At 36.3% G+C, this 13,971-nt stretch overlaps 1 pseudogene; it reads left to right on the forward strand.

Annotated features, from left to right (window-relative positions):
* Positions 1–13,971, forward strand: part of LOC110320787 — a 26,472-nt pseudogene that overhangs the window by 9,661 nt on the left and 2,840 nt on the right.

Genomic DNA, 13,971 nt, shown 5'->3' on the forward strand with positions numbered 1-13,971 from the left:
CCCACCAGCAATGGAGGAGTGTCCCTCTTTCTCCACATCCTTGCCAGCATCTGCTGTCACCGAATTCTGACTGTTGTGAGGTGGAATCTCAGGGTTATTTTGATTAGCATTTCCCTGTTGACTAAGAATGATGAATATTTTTTAGGTGCTTTTCAGCCATTTGTATTCTTCAGTTAAGAGTTCGTTGTTTAGCTCTGTACCCCGTTTTTTAATAGGGTTATTTGATTTTTCTGGAGTACAGCTTCTTGAGTTCTTTATATATGTTGGATATTAGTCCCCTATTGGATTTAGGATTGGTAAAGATCCTTTCCCAATCTGTTGGTGGCCTTTTTGTCTTATTGACAGTGTCTTTTGCCTTACAGAACCTTTGCAATTTTATGAGGTCCCATTTGTCGATTCTTGATCTCACAGCACAAGCCATTGCTGTTCTGTTCAGGAATTTTTTCCCTGTGTGCATATCTTTGAGGCTTTTCTCCACTTGCTTCTCTATAAGTTTCAGTGTCTGTGGTTTTATGTGGAGGTCCTTGATACACTTAGACTTGAGCTTTGTACGAGGAGATAAGAATGTGTCAATCGACATTCTTCTCCATGCTAACCGCCAGTTGAGCCAGCACCATTTGTTGAAAATGCTGTCTTTTTTCCACTAGATGGTTTTAGCTCCTTTGTCAAAGATCAAGTGACCATAGGTGTGTGTGTTCATTTCTGGGTCTTTAATTCTATTCTATTGATCTACCTGTCTGTCATTGTACCAGTACCACACAGTTTTTATCACAATTGCTCTGTAGTACAGTTTGAGGTCAAGGAGGGTGATTCCACCAGAGGTTCTTTTATTTTTGAGAATAGTTTTTGTTATCCTAGGTTTATGTTGTTCCAGATGAATTTTCAAATTGCCCTTTCTAACTCTGTGAAGAATTGCATTGGAACTTTGATGGGGGTTTCAGTGAATCTGTAGATTACTTTTGGCAAGATAACCATTTTTACTATATTAATCCTGCCAATTCATGAGCAAGAGAGATCTTTCCATCTTCTGAGATCTTTGATTTCTTTCTTCAGAGACTTGAAGTTCTTGTCATTCAGATCTTTCACTTCCTTAGTTAGAGTCATAGCAAGGTATTTTATATTTATTTATTATTTATATATTTATTTATATTTATATTCCATTCCCTGTTGGCAGCTTTACTCAGCAGGTATCCCACAGTTCTGACATCTCTAAACTGTTGAGGTCTCCAAGGCAAATTCAACTTTACAGGTTCTTATTTTAATACCTAGGATGCACACATGAGCTTCTGAGCTTCTCAAAAAGGCTGGGGTCACGTCTCCAGCTCTGTCTTCTATATCACTCTAGGCCTGTTTGACTGTACTCCAGTGCTGATGCTTTTCTTGGTGATCATCCCACAGTAATGGTACCTCCAATACAATGAAGCTTTCCATTTAACCTAGGCTTCACCAATAGCCTCTCAAAATCTTTTGTTATGTTACCAAGCTTCAACTTCTTTCCATGACCCCTTAAGTCCTGGGCCATCAACTGAAAAGGAGGCTGTATCTTCAACAATGGCTTTCCCTGGTCTCTCACAGTGCCAACCCTCAGATGTTCACTTAGGTGATTCTTATACATTACCAAGTCCAGCTGCAGCATGAGCTACAATCTTGAATATCTCCGGAACAGTTTTCTCTTTTCACAGAAAGCATTTCCCAGAAGATTTTACTTTAGTGATGCTGGTCTCTTCATAATCACCACTAAGTTTTTAGTTCTGGGTAACAAGCATCAATTGTCCAAGTAGTCTCTTCTACTCTTCTCTATAAAGCCAGAGGAACATGACAAAAGCGACCAGGGTCTACTGCTTGCTGGGGCTGGAACACACTCCCTTGTTCTGTTGCATTATTACCAGCCTTCTGTTTTTCAACTCCTTCACTACCAAAGTTTGGCTGACCTGGACGTTGCTCTGTAGATTGACATTGAACTCAGATCTGTATGCCTCTATCACTTATCACTACTGCTCTGTAGTAGTACAGTAGTCAGGGATGATGATTCCAACAGAAGTTCTTTCATTGTTCAAGAGTGTTTAGGCAATCCAGGGTTTTTTGTTTTTCCATATGAAGTTGAGAATTGTTTTTTTTTTTTTTCACATTTGTGAAGAATTGTGTTGGAATTTTGATGGGGATTGAATCGAATCTGTAGAATTATATGGATTAATAAATAGGACAACACACCTGTTTTCCTTCAGTTTATTGACTGTGTCTGGCAAATGACAAGACAGTTCCCTACCGCATTTGAATTCAATGAGTATTTTCTCATTACCATCCTGGACCACTTGTACAGCTGTTTATTTGGGACATTCCTTTGTAACAGCGAACAGCAGAGGGGGAAGGAGAATCTTCCTGAGAAGACAGTGTCACTGTGGTCCTATATAAACAGCCAGCTGGAAGACTTTACTAATCCTCTTTATGGAAGCTACTCCAATCATGTCCTTTACCAAGTAGCCAGCATGCGCCACCTAGAGCTCTGGGTGGGATATTATATAAGGTGGAACCCCCGGATGAAACCTCAGGAACCTATCTATCCACAGCAGATACAAAGAACTTCTTGCCAAAAGAGCAGAGCTTCAAAGAAAAGTAGAGGAACTTCAGAGAGAAATTTCCAACCGCTCAATCTCCTCTTCAGAGAGAGCCAGCTCTCCTGCACAGTGTGTGACTCCTGTCCAAACTGGTGTATGAAAGGACTAGGTCAGGGGCATCATTGCCAGGAACTTGACATTCCAGCACCTTATGGGTAGAAAGCCTTCCGTGTTTAAAACCCATCTATTGGAGAATCCTTCAGATGCTGTATTTATTTCAAATCTCTTTTAGATGAGTTTAGAAACATAGTAGTGCAAGTGACAATGAAGATGAACTCATTCATATTTAAAGTATGACACTAATCTTAAGTCACCCAAAGAATACTAAAGTACTGCAGTCCTGTATTCACACTGGAAGCAAGTTTTCCATTTAAAAATGTCTTAAAAACCTGAGCACCTGGTAAGATCTCTAGGAGTGGGGGAAAGCAAGGGCACCTGCTGTTGCACCTGAGAGCATACATATTGAGACTTGTGTCAGATCCAAATGCTCCTTTCTCAGTTTCCCCAATTTTTGTGATATTTAATATAGTAAAAAGCATTGTCTTGAGATTATTATGGCACAGTAGTAGTTAAAAATTGCTGCTGACATTGTAATTAGCATATTTTCAACAGCAATTAGGAAACAATGCCTTATATATGTGCTTTGGGGGTTTGAAGAGTAGCTGTCATCTAGGAGCTCAAAAAATATTCCACAACCCTCAGCCTAATTTCTGTATATTGATCACAAACATCATAGAAGACATCTTAAAACCTTACTGTTATTCCACTTTATCTTAATGCTATTTGGCAAGTTTTAAGACAGTATTTTAAAAACTTCCAAGTCTGACTTTATGTGCTGTTTAAATCTCACATGGACACTTTACCAAAGAACACTCTGCATGTGAGTTACTCTCAGTGCCAGCAGGTAAAGCCTTGCTTCTCTGCTCACCTGAGTCCGGTGCTGGTGTGAACAGTTGGCTCCTGGTGCCTGTTTTACTCTGCACAAGAGCCATAAGTAATGTACTGTAACAAACAAGCTTCTTACCACTTAGTCTTTTAATTAAATGACTTCAAACTTTAAAAAAAAAATAGGACAACAAAAGAAGTTCCCCATGTCATACAATAAAACAGTATATTTATAAAACAAAGAAAGTATATTGAATGATATGAACAAACAACAAACAAACAAACTAACTAATACAAGCCACATATAAAGACATCAATCAGAATAGCACCAGGCTTTTCCAACAGAGAGTTTATAAAGCAAGGGGCCTAAACTTATATTCTACCAATTCTAAAATACTACAGATGCTAAACCAAACTACTACACCAGTCATAACTGAAAAAGAAAGAAAAGCTTTCTATGATTTAAGGGATATTTGAGACTACTAAACCTGCTCTAAAGATGGCAACAAAGAATATTTTGCTTTAAAGAGAAAGTTAAACAAATCTAAGAAAGCACAATGAATAAATAAATGATTCCTTGACAGTTAATTTAAAGAGGTCTAAGAAATCATCATCACAATAAAATGACAAGAACTAAATTTCTTTTCCCCCCAATAATTTGTTTATTCACTTTACATCCTGATCGAAGCATCCACCCTCTCCTCTCCTCCCAGTCCTGTCATTACAAGTTTTTCCTTGTATTATCCCTCCCCTTCTCTGAGAAGGAAAGATTCCTCCTCCAGTATCGCCCCAGCCTGGGACAGGCATCAAGTCCAGAAGGACTAAGCACATCCTTTCCCGCTAAGACCCAACCAGGCAAACTAAGGACTCTTAATATAGTGTCAATTCTCCAACAGATTAACAGACAGGTTGCAAAACAAATAATCAAATGGGACTAGAAAACAGGATCCAACTCTTGGCTTCCTCTAAGAGACACACCACAGCAGCATACTAGATACTCCTTAGGGTAAAAAGATTGAAAAAGGAATTCTGAACAAATGCAACCAAGAACCAAGTACGCATGGCTATCCTAATCCCTGGAAAATGGAATTCAAGGCAAAACAGTTTTTCATACTCATTAAAGGAAAAGTGAATCATGAGACTGTTACATTTCTAAACATTTATGTCACAAACAGGAGCACACAGTTTCCTAAAAGAATTGCTATTTCATCTAAAAAGTATAGATTGACTCACCCTAGTCCAGTGATAGTGGGTGGCTTCAGTACCTTACTCTCATTAATATACAGGTAATTCACACAAAATTAAACAGAGAAATTTTGATGTTAAATAACCTCATAAATCAAACAAATCGATAAGACATCTACAGAGTATCCCACCCCAACCTAAAAGAATACCTTTACTTTTCAGCACCCCATGTCAATTCCTCCAAAATCTATCACGTATCAGGATAAAGAGCAAATTTCACTTAATACGGTATAGTTGAATTAACTCTGAATCTTATTGGATCAAAGAGCCCGAAAGGAGCATAACAACCATAATAGGAACCACAGAAGGTAAACAAGCTTTTGAGAACTAAGTAGCACATTGCTTAATGATAATTGGGTCTCTGGAGAAGTCAAGAAGAAAAATCAGGATTTTATAAATTGTTTGACAGTTTCATAAATTTATATGATAATTTCCTGTAATTCATGACAGTCCTTCTGCTGGAACCCTCTTAACAAGTCATACCTTTACAGTCAAACCTTCTTTTTGTGAGATTACTTGGGTTTAATTAGTTTCATATTGGATTATTGGAGGAGATTACTTAATAGAAGAAGGGTAAATTATCAGTGTTTATATCACTGAAGAAAATGGCACCACCCCTCCCAGAAAACATTGAATAAGCATAGTTCCTATAGTTATTGTGGGACTTCAGAGACCCTTGCCATGCCCTGGAGGAAAAGCTGATGGGACCAATCTCATATAGTTCTTATATGGGTAACCATATTGAGATACCTCTAGTTCTCTTTTACTTTTTTCTTTGCATCTAAATAATTCCTAATAATCCAATCAATGTTGTTTCAATATATATAATGTTTTACAATCAAATCTATCCTTCTATCTCCCCTTCCAAATTCTTCAGCTTCCTGCCACACCATATCTCCCTTACAATTTCATGTTAAAAAGGGGTCGGGGGAAGGTGAGTCCAGTTCAAGTTGTCCCTATGTGCATGGTTATAGGACCATCTACAAGTGCCAGAGTAATCTACTAAGAGTCAAACACCCACAGGAAAATGACTCTCTGTTCTCCACTAGCTAATTGCTCCTTGGCATGGAAAGGTCCCACTGAGTCACTCACTCCTACTTACTGGAAAATTGCCTGGCATAATAATCTCTGTCAGGCTATCACAGCTGTCGTGAGGTCACAAGGACAGCATCCTATCCTATCCTAATCCAGAAGACTGATTTTAGAATTCATCTTCAAGTTTAGGCATTTATAATCTACCTCCTCTTTTTGAACATCCCTCAATCAAGAGGAAGGATGTACACACATATGGAATCTTCATATCACTTACTCATGTTGACACTGCATCTGTATATACATTTGATAAAAATCAAAATATTTAATGTTTAAATTTTTGTTTCCATAGGGCAAAATGTTTGAAATCATGGGTCTTATGAAATATGAAGAATTTTTGTCCTTATTTTTGAGAATGCAACTGACAAAACCTGTTTCAGATGAAAACATCACAGTGATTGACACAGACTTCAGTGACATCCCTGTTCGTCTGTATTTACCCAAAAGGAAGTCTGAAAGGCAGAGACCAGCTGTGATTTACATTCATGGTGGCGCCTTTACCTTAGGAAGCTTCAGTAAGTTTGGTTTATTGACATAAGAATGAATTAAATTGCATCTAGCTATTCTGAACTGAGCTTTTGTTTCTCATGACCTCACCACAGTTTTTACTGCAATGAGTTCATTCTTCCCTTGAGCACTTAACAGTAGTCATTATGTTTGTGTTTATATAATGAAGACCATTTTATGCTCCAAGTGAATTTGTTTCCATTTATATGTAAAAGGAATTTTGACATTGCTTTCTGCGCAGGTGTTAACCACAAAATTTAGCCTTCTTTTTATCTTCTGCCTTGTGAGTATGTAACAGAGAAGAGCGCACCAATTGGTTATCCAATATCTAATTGTTAGTCCTGAATACAAGTAACATTATACAGACTAAGCAGATTACATTTAAAGCTACACGTAGGTATGTGCATACAAAATATGCATGTAACAACAATGAAAATGGCCACGAATTTGAAAGAGAGAAAAGAGAGGTATTTGGGAGACTTCAGAAGGAGAAAAGTAAAAGAGAAATTATGTAATTGTATTATAATATCAAATATTTTAAAAAGGTTAAAATGTACAGAATTAGAAATAAGAAAGTCTTAAAACACTAATTATGGCAAAATCTGAATTTACAAAAATAAGAATTCTGGTTAAGTTCTACTTCTTCTAACCACAGCTATAGGAAATATGCTATCAAGGAGTTAGAGTCAAGGCATAAACTTTTTTCTTTCTTGAGAAATAAAGAATTCAACCAAAGAACATTGAAAACAATGTGTCTATTGGTAATCAAGCAGTTTTACTATGTCCATAGTTCCTGCTAATGGGTCATCATAAGTGCAATATTGCCTGATATAGTTTCTATCAGCTTTGCTTAATCAAAAGGCTTCTCCTCATGAAACTGACTCAGAGAGAAGTAGAGCGTAATGCATGGAGACATATCTATACCAATGGTATTTCTTGAACGGAGCACTACCTTGAAAGTGGAGAAATTGTTCTATTTATCCCAAAGTAGGCTAGTAAAATACAACAAGGTTCTCCCATTGTGACCAACCAGATTTTGCCTGACTATAGTGACTGCAAAAAAAAAAAAAATGTGGCTGTTAAATGTTTAATTATTAGAGTTGTCATGAGTTCATCACAGTTCACATTTCTACAGCTGTTCTTAGATCTACCTGTGTTTCCACTGCTTGACCAAGCATCGACCAAGCACAGTTTTGTTTTTATCTTTCTCATTTCAGAGATGCTTCCCTATGATTACCTGAACCGATGGAGAGCAAACAAGCTTGATGCTGTGGTTGTGGGAATAGAGTAAGAATACATAATTTTCATGCCATGGTTATAGCCTTTCCAGAATAGGCTTAGTTTAGAAAGCAAGTCAACTAAACCTCCAAAAACAAATGGCTTGGATCCATGTTCTGATGTTAAGGCTTAAATTATTTTTTTCTTATCTAGAAAATATAGCCACAACAGTCTTGGGATGTGTTTTATTTGAGCTACTAATAAGAACAGTGTATGTTAGAATTATTCACTGATTTAGTAATATTAAATGACAAATGTTGGTACCATATAAATATTTTAAGTGTTCGCCAAATAATAGTTTTCATATATCATGATTTAGGCCAGAATTTTTTTAACCACACACCAAAGACATGAAGGTGCCCATTAATTTAATATGCACTAGGCATACTCAATATATATAAAACCTTCATCATGAGGGTTAAACTTTCCTGCCTGTATTTCTATAGTACAGAAATTTCACAATTATGGACATATCTGAATATACTGAAAGAAGTTTCTTGGCTACAAATGTAATAGAATCAAGTAAACATACTGAAGGAATTAGTGATGTGCTCATAACTACTCCTTGAAATAATCAGAATAATTATTGTTTTTTAAGAAATAAATGACTTACAAGCTTAAGGATGGTCTGTCTTTACTCCTGTAATTTCAACTAAGTCTACCTCATTATTATTCTATGCAATTTTTTAAAATGATGTATTATGTTGAATTTATTTTAATACATCTTTATTTCTTAGTTACCTTGATATATATATATATATATATATATATATACATATATATATATGTATATATATATATATATATTATAAAATTTACTTTATTTTAAATGCTATGTTAAAACATTTAGGCTCTATTTGAAATACAAAACAATGACCATCTAAATAACTTTGTTTATATTGGTATACAAATAACTGAAGAATTCTAATGGTTTTAAATTATAGAGGAAAATAATAAGACAGTCTAGTTGAGGTGTGCTCCTATAGCAGAACACACACACATACACACACACACACACACACACACACACACACACAGAATACAAGATACAATAGTATTTTGTCTTAATAATATAATTAACTTACAGTATTTTGGTAAGATCCATTAATATACTTACATAAAATTAAGGTATAATTAAATATAGAAATACTATATATTATTCTTCAATAGTTAAATAATTATTAAATAATTAAGTAATATTCTCATATTGATTCAAATTCTTAGGGTAGTCATATAAAATTCTTCATTTTTATACAATTCTGACTTAGAAATCTTTTTTTTCTTTTTGGATTTTCAAGACAGGGTTTCTCTAAGTAGCCCTGGCTGTCCTGGAACTCACTCTGTAGATCAGGCTGGTGTCGAACTCAGAAATTCATCTGCCTCTGCCTTTCAAGTGCTGGGATTAAAGGCATGGGCCACCATGCCCAGCCTGACTTAAATTCTTAAATGAAGGTAACTATTTTTAATCAGATGCCATATTCTCCAATTTTACATTTTCCTGCAGACTTCTATAATAATCATGAAGTGCTTTTAAGTCACAAACTTCATTGAGGGCATGGTGAATCCTACAGAGTCTGTGAGGATAAAGATTCAGCCTCTCTCAGACATTCTACCATAGGCCCGGTATTTGAAGCCCTTTAAATCAGAATCTGTTTCTTGTTTTAAAACAGAAGCTATTAGTAAGTCCAGGTTTACTGATGAAATTAAAGGTTCAAAGTAAGAACAAAATTGTATTAATGTATCTGTTGGTGAAGCTGAGAGATCATTGTATGTATAAGTTTAATCATGGTGCTTTCTTTGGTTTTTCTTTAAAGCTACAGACTTGCTCCTCAGTATCCATTCCCAGCTGCCCATGAAGACTGTGTTCTTGGGATCAAGTTTTTTCTCCAGGACACAATGGAGTAGATCCCACTCGCATTTGTATTTCTGGATACAGTTGCGGAGGTGCATTGGCAACAGCAGCAATTCAATTGGTATGTTGTGTTGCTGAAGATGTTTGACTATTCGGTCCTGGTGCTGTCACTCTGAGACCACCGCTGCTCCTGTGCCAACAGGCTTTCTCCTTGCTTGCTTTTATTCTGTATATCTCACTTTACTTGATGCACCGGGTATAACAAACCAACTTTGCTCTACCCTTTTTCTACCTGACTCTACATTTCTTTGAAATAGCTAATGAAATTCTATGAGGTAGCCTACAAGACAAATCTCGAAATAATTCAAGCATTTTAAGACACCATTTGATGTCAGTTCACATCTTTGCTGGAATGAAGCTTTTCTGGTTGAGGAGACATGGCTTAGCGATTCAACTGCAGTGTTTTCCATCCACGGTTCTGGTGGACATGAAATTAGACAAACAGTCTGTATCTGTAGAATTTAATACTACACATATATTCCATTGTGATAGCTACAAAGGGCTGGTGTGACCCACAAAGGGCAGTTGGAAAACGTGAAAAGCAGAGGTTTCATATAGATTCGTTTCTGTACCCTTCAATGTCAGATTCTTTTTGATAGGGGAGACTTATTATCCAGCGGAGTGGCTGAGACTGATTCTTCTGTAGCTATTCCCAGGACTGTCCCACAGTCCTAGACTAATTCAGGCAACATGAAGTTTTCCATAATTAATATTTTACAAAAAAAAAAAAATCCCTGAGCTGGATGTCCTGCTTATCAGAGCATCTCTGGGAGATTCTTTTATGTGATATTCTGGAAGTGTTTCAGTGCACTTGAATCCAAAGTATGAGGTACAGACAGATATTCCTATTGTAAAAGTTTAGTAGCTTTAATATGATCGGTATTTAAAAAGATACCAAGTGCTTCAGGACTGTATAGAAGAGTAAAAGTTGAATTTCAGATACTGCCACTTTTCCTTAGTTCTTTCCTTTAAGGCTTAAGGTTTAAGCTCTTAATGTACTGGCATTTCTTTTGTTCTTTTGATTTAAAGCTTGGGGAAATTTGAACTCTTCAAAAAAAAAAAAAAAAAGCCCATTTTTTTCTTTTTCTTTCTTTATTTTAAACTCCAGGTTTTATTCCCATCCCTGTCCTCCCTGTTCCCTCTGACTGTTCCACATCTTATACTGGACTCAACTCCCCTATAAAAAGACAAACTAACAGACTGGATAGGCAAATGAAATCCAGCATTTTGCTGCCTACAAGAAACAGATCGCAGAAAGCCCATTCTTGCCCATTTCCCTAACATGTGTTGCTTAAGTACACATGTGCCTGTGAGTGTCTGAATATATGCTGGTTCATGCTCATATGTATGCACAAACGTGTAGAAATCAATACATTCCCCACTTAGTTTTTTTTTCTGTTTTCAAGTAAGCTGACTTACTAACCGTGGAGTTCTGTGAAGCTACAGGACTGGGTAACATGCTGTCTGTTCTCTGATCTTCTGATATACTGCATTCCCTTTTACGATCAAGACCCCTCCAACATCACCACAGAAGGGAGTCATTAGTCATACTGTGTCATGGCATACTTGAAATTTGGCTAATGTGACTGAAGATATAAATATTTAATGTCATTTCATTTTAATTTATTTAAAATAACTAGGCATACATGGGTTTGAGCTGCAGGCATAAATGGGTCTGAGACTGCAGATTTGCTGTTCTTTTCCATAGACACTCATATATAGGTTGCATAAGGCAGAAAATTCACCTAAAAATATGACTGGCTGCAAGAATTTCTTGTCATTTGAATGTACAAATGAATATATGGAAAAGATTTCTTTATATCGTCTCATTAAAGTTAAATTTTTAGATTTTATTTTATAAACAACAAAAAAAGATTCTCTTAGGAAATTCGTTCTTTATCATATAGAACTTTGCATCTAATGTGTGGGTGCATATTTTGGGATTGGTCAGTTAATTTTCCTTATGTGCTATGGAGATTTTTACTAATTCTTCCATTTTATTCAACTCAACTTCTTTGATGAGGGCTCGACCTTGAGAACTGTAACTGGATCCTGAGCTTCCCTGTGAGGGCTACAGAGACAGGCTTTTGTGGATATGGTGCTGCTGCATAAGCACATGTGCTGCCTGAGTAATGAGCCTTAGGGATGCACTGCATGTTCTCTCCTGCAGTGGGTATAACAAGAAAATGGAAGGAAGAAGAATCTTCTTACAGCTGCAAACTCAGGACAATTTCCATTTCTGGTAAAGACAGAGGCTGTATACTCAAAGCATTCCTTATCTTTTCCTACTGTTTTTTACTTTTATATATCATCCTGATTTTCCTAATATAGGATCATATTTGAATTGTTTTCCTTGCCAGGAGCATGCCCAGGCCTTCAGAGAAATGCTACTGATCAAAACACAGCATCAGATCAACGACTTATAATCCCTGGCCTTGTAATATTATTTGTGCTTTAATAAGCACTAGTCTCTTTCTCTGTTACTCTCTTACTATTTAGCTAAAAAACTGCTGGTTTCTTAGAATAAAAATTCTTTACAGAGGCAAATATGCACATACACCTCCCCCACTTTAGTCAGACCTAATCACCTGTTTCAGTCAACTCCACACATGTTTATGCATGCTTATCTACATACTCATGTACATACATGTAGACAAGCAGACATATACATATATACATTTAGTGGATTAGGCTGAGCCCCAAATGCATACATTTGGATGAATGGTTGGGGCAGAACTTCCCCCCCCCCCAAGCCACCACTTTACTTCTTTCTATAAATGTTTTATAGACAAAAGTTCTTTAAAAATTACCTCATAGATATAATATTATTTAAAAGAAAATTACAGAAGGATGTCGATATTAAGCTCAAAACAGTGTTCCATTCTGCAAGCTCATTTTAAGTTCAAAGCAACAGTTTCACATGTCCTTGCTTTATCATAGTGTACACCTGTGGCTTCATCCTTGGACCTGACATAGAATGAATGTTTTCCTTAATCACAAATTTGTCCCAAGCCAATTTTCTCTTTAGTGTAATGGTGAAAGTCATTGTATTCCATATTAAGCACCCTTTATTTACTATTTTATGAGAAGTTGCCATATTCTACTCATGCTCCTAATTTCATTATATCTTTCTGGCAAAACAACTAAAACTATCTCTCAAAACTTTCTTCCTAAAATTATCTGAATCAAATCAAGAATTCTATAAAATCATTAATTCATCTAAACAACAATGAATCATGAAAGTTCATCTTTATGTTGATCTGCAGGAAATTTGCTCAATAGAGACAACTAATGCCCAGGAATCCTTAGGCTATTTAATCATTACAGGAAAGGCATATCAGCTGCAAGAAGCAATCCTGAGATGAAGTCTCTTGGGAACTTGCCTCTCAGAGCTCACCCACCAGAACACCAGAAGTCATGCAAAAAATGATGTGCTGCCTCTAGGAAATTCACCTGCTACACTTAGCCTCTCCTAGATGGCTCCTGACATTTTCTCAACATGTTCCATTTGTATAAGGTTTGTATATCATATTTTGAGCATTTTTGCTCATTCACACACACACACACACACACACATATATATATATGTATATATTATTACATATATACATGTATATAATACACATAATGTATGTAGTATGTTTGTGTTAGGGTGTTTGCGTGTGTATGCAGTAGGCTGAGACAGGAGAACTGTATGTTCCAAAACAACCTGCTATATGCTATAGATAAATATACCCCCCCTCTCTCTCTCTCTCTCACACACACACACACACACACACAAACACATATATCCCACACATACATCATGACCATCACCATGACCACCACCACAGCAAAACAAAATATTCAAAACCTCAATTTTTAAAAAGTAGTTTGAAATATAGTTATGCTATCATCATCTCTGGGACTCCATTGATCATGTTTTGGTTATTACTATAGTGTGAATAACTGTATGGGTAGGAGAGCATATACTATTTTCACATTGATGAATGTGGAATGACACAACCTCACATCTCTAAATCAATGAGTAAATATTGTGAAAATAATCATTAGTGTTTAAATGTTATGAATTTATTTACCCTGGGTTATTGATGCGAATATGCATCCCTTCTGTGTAAATATCATTGAGTATTATTTTTATATTTATAGCTCCAGAATAATCCAGAACACAAAATTAAGGCACAAGCCTTGCTATATCCTGGACTACAGATTATCAACAGCTTGATGGCATCTCATCGAGACTATGAATATGGTTCCTTTCTTTCAAGGGAGATAGCAATGAAGTTGACATGCCTATATGTGACTGAAGACATGGCATTGCCCCAGGCTATGCAGAGAAATGAACACATGCCCAAAGGATCAAGACACCTGTTCAAGTTTGTTAACTGGAGTGACTTCCTTCCTGAGAAGTATAAGAAGAACTATGTTTATACTGAG

The sequence above is a fragment of the Mus pahari genome, chromosome 4 (genome assembly GCF_900095145.1).
Source record: "Mus pahari chromosome 4, PAHARI_EIJ_v1.1, whole genome shotgun sequence".
NCBI lineage: Eukaryota > Metazoa > Chordata > Mammalia > Rodentia > Muridae > Mus > Mus pahari.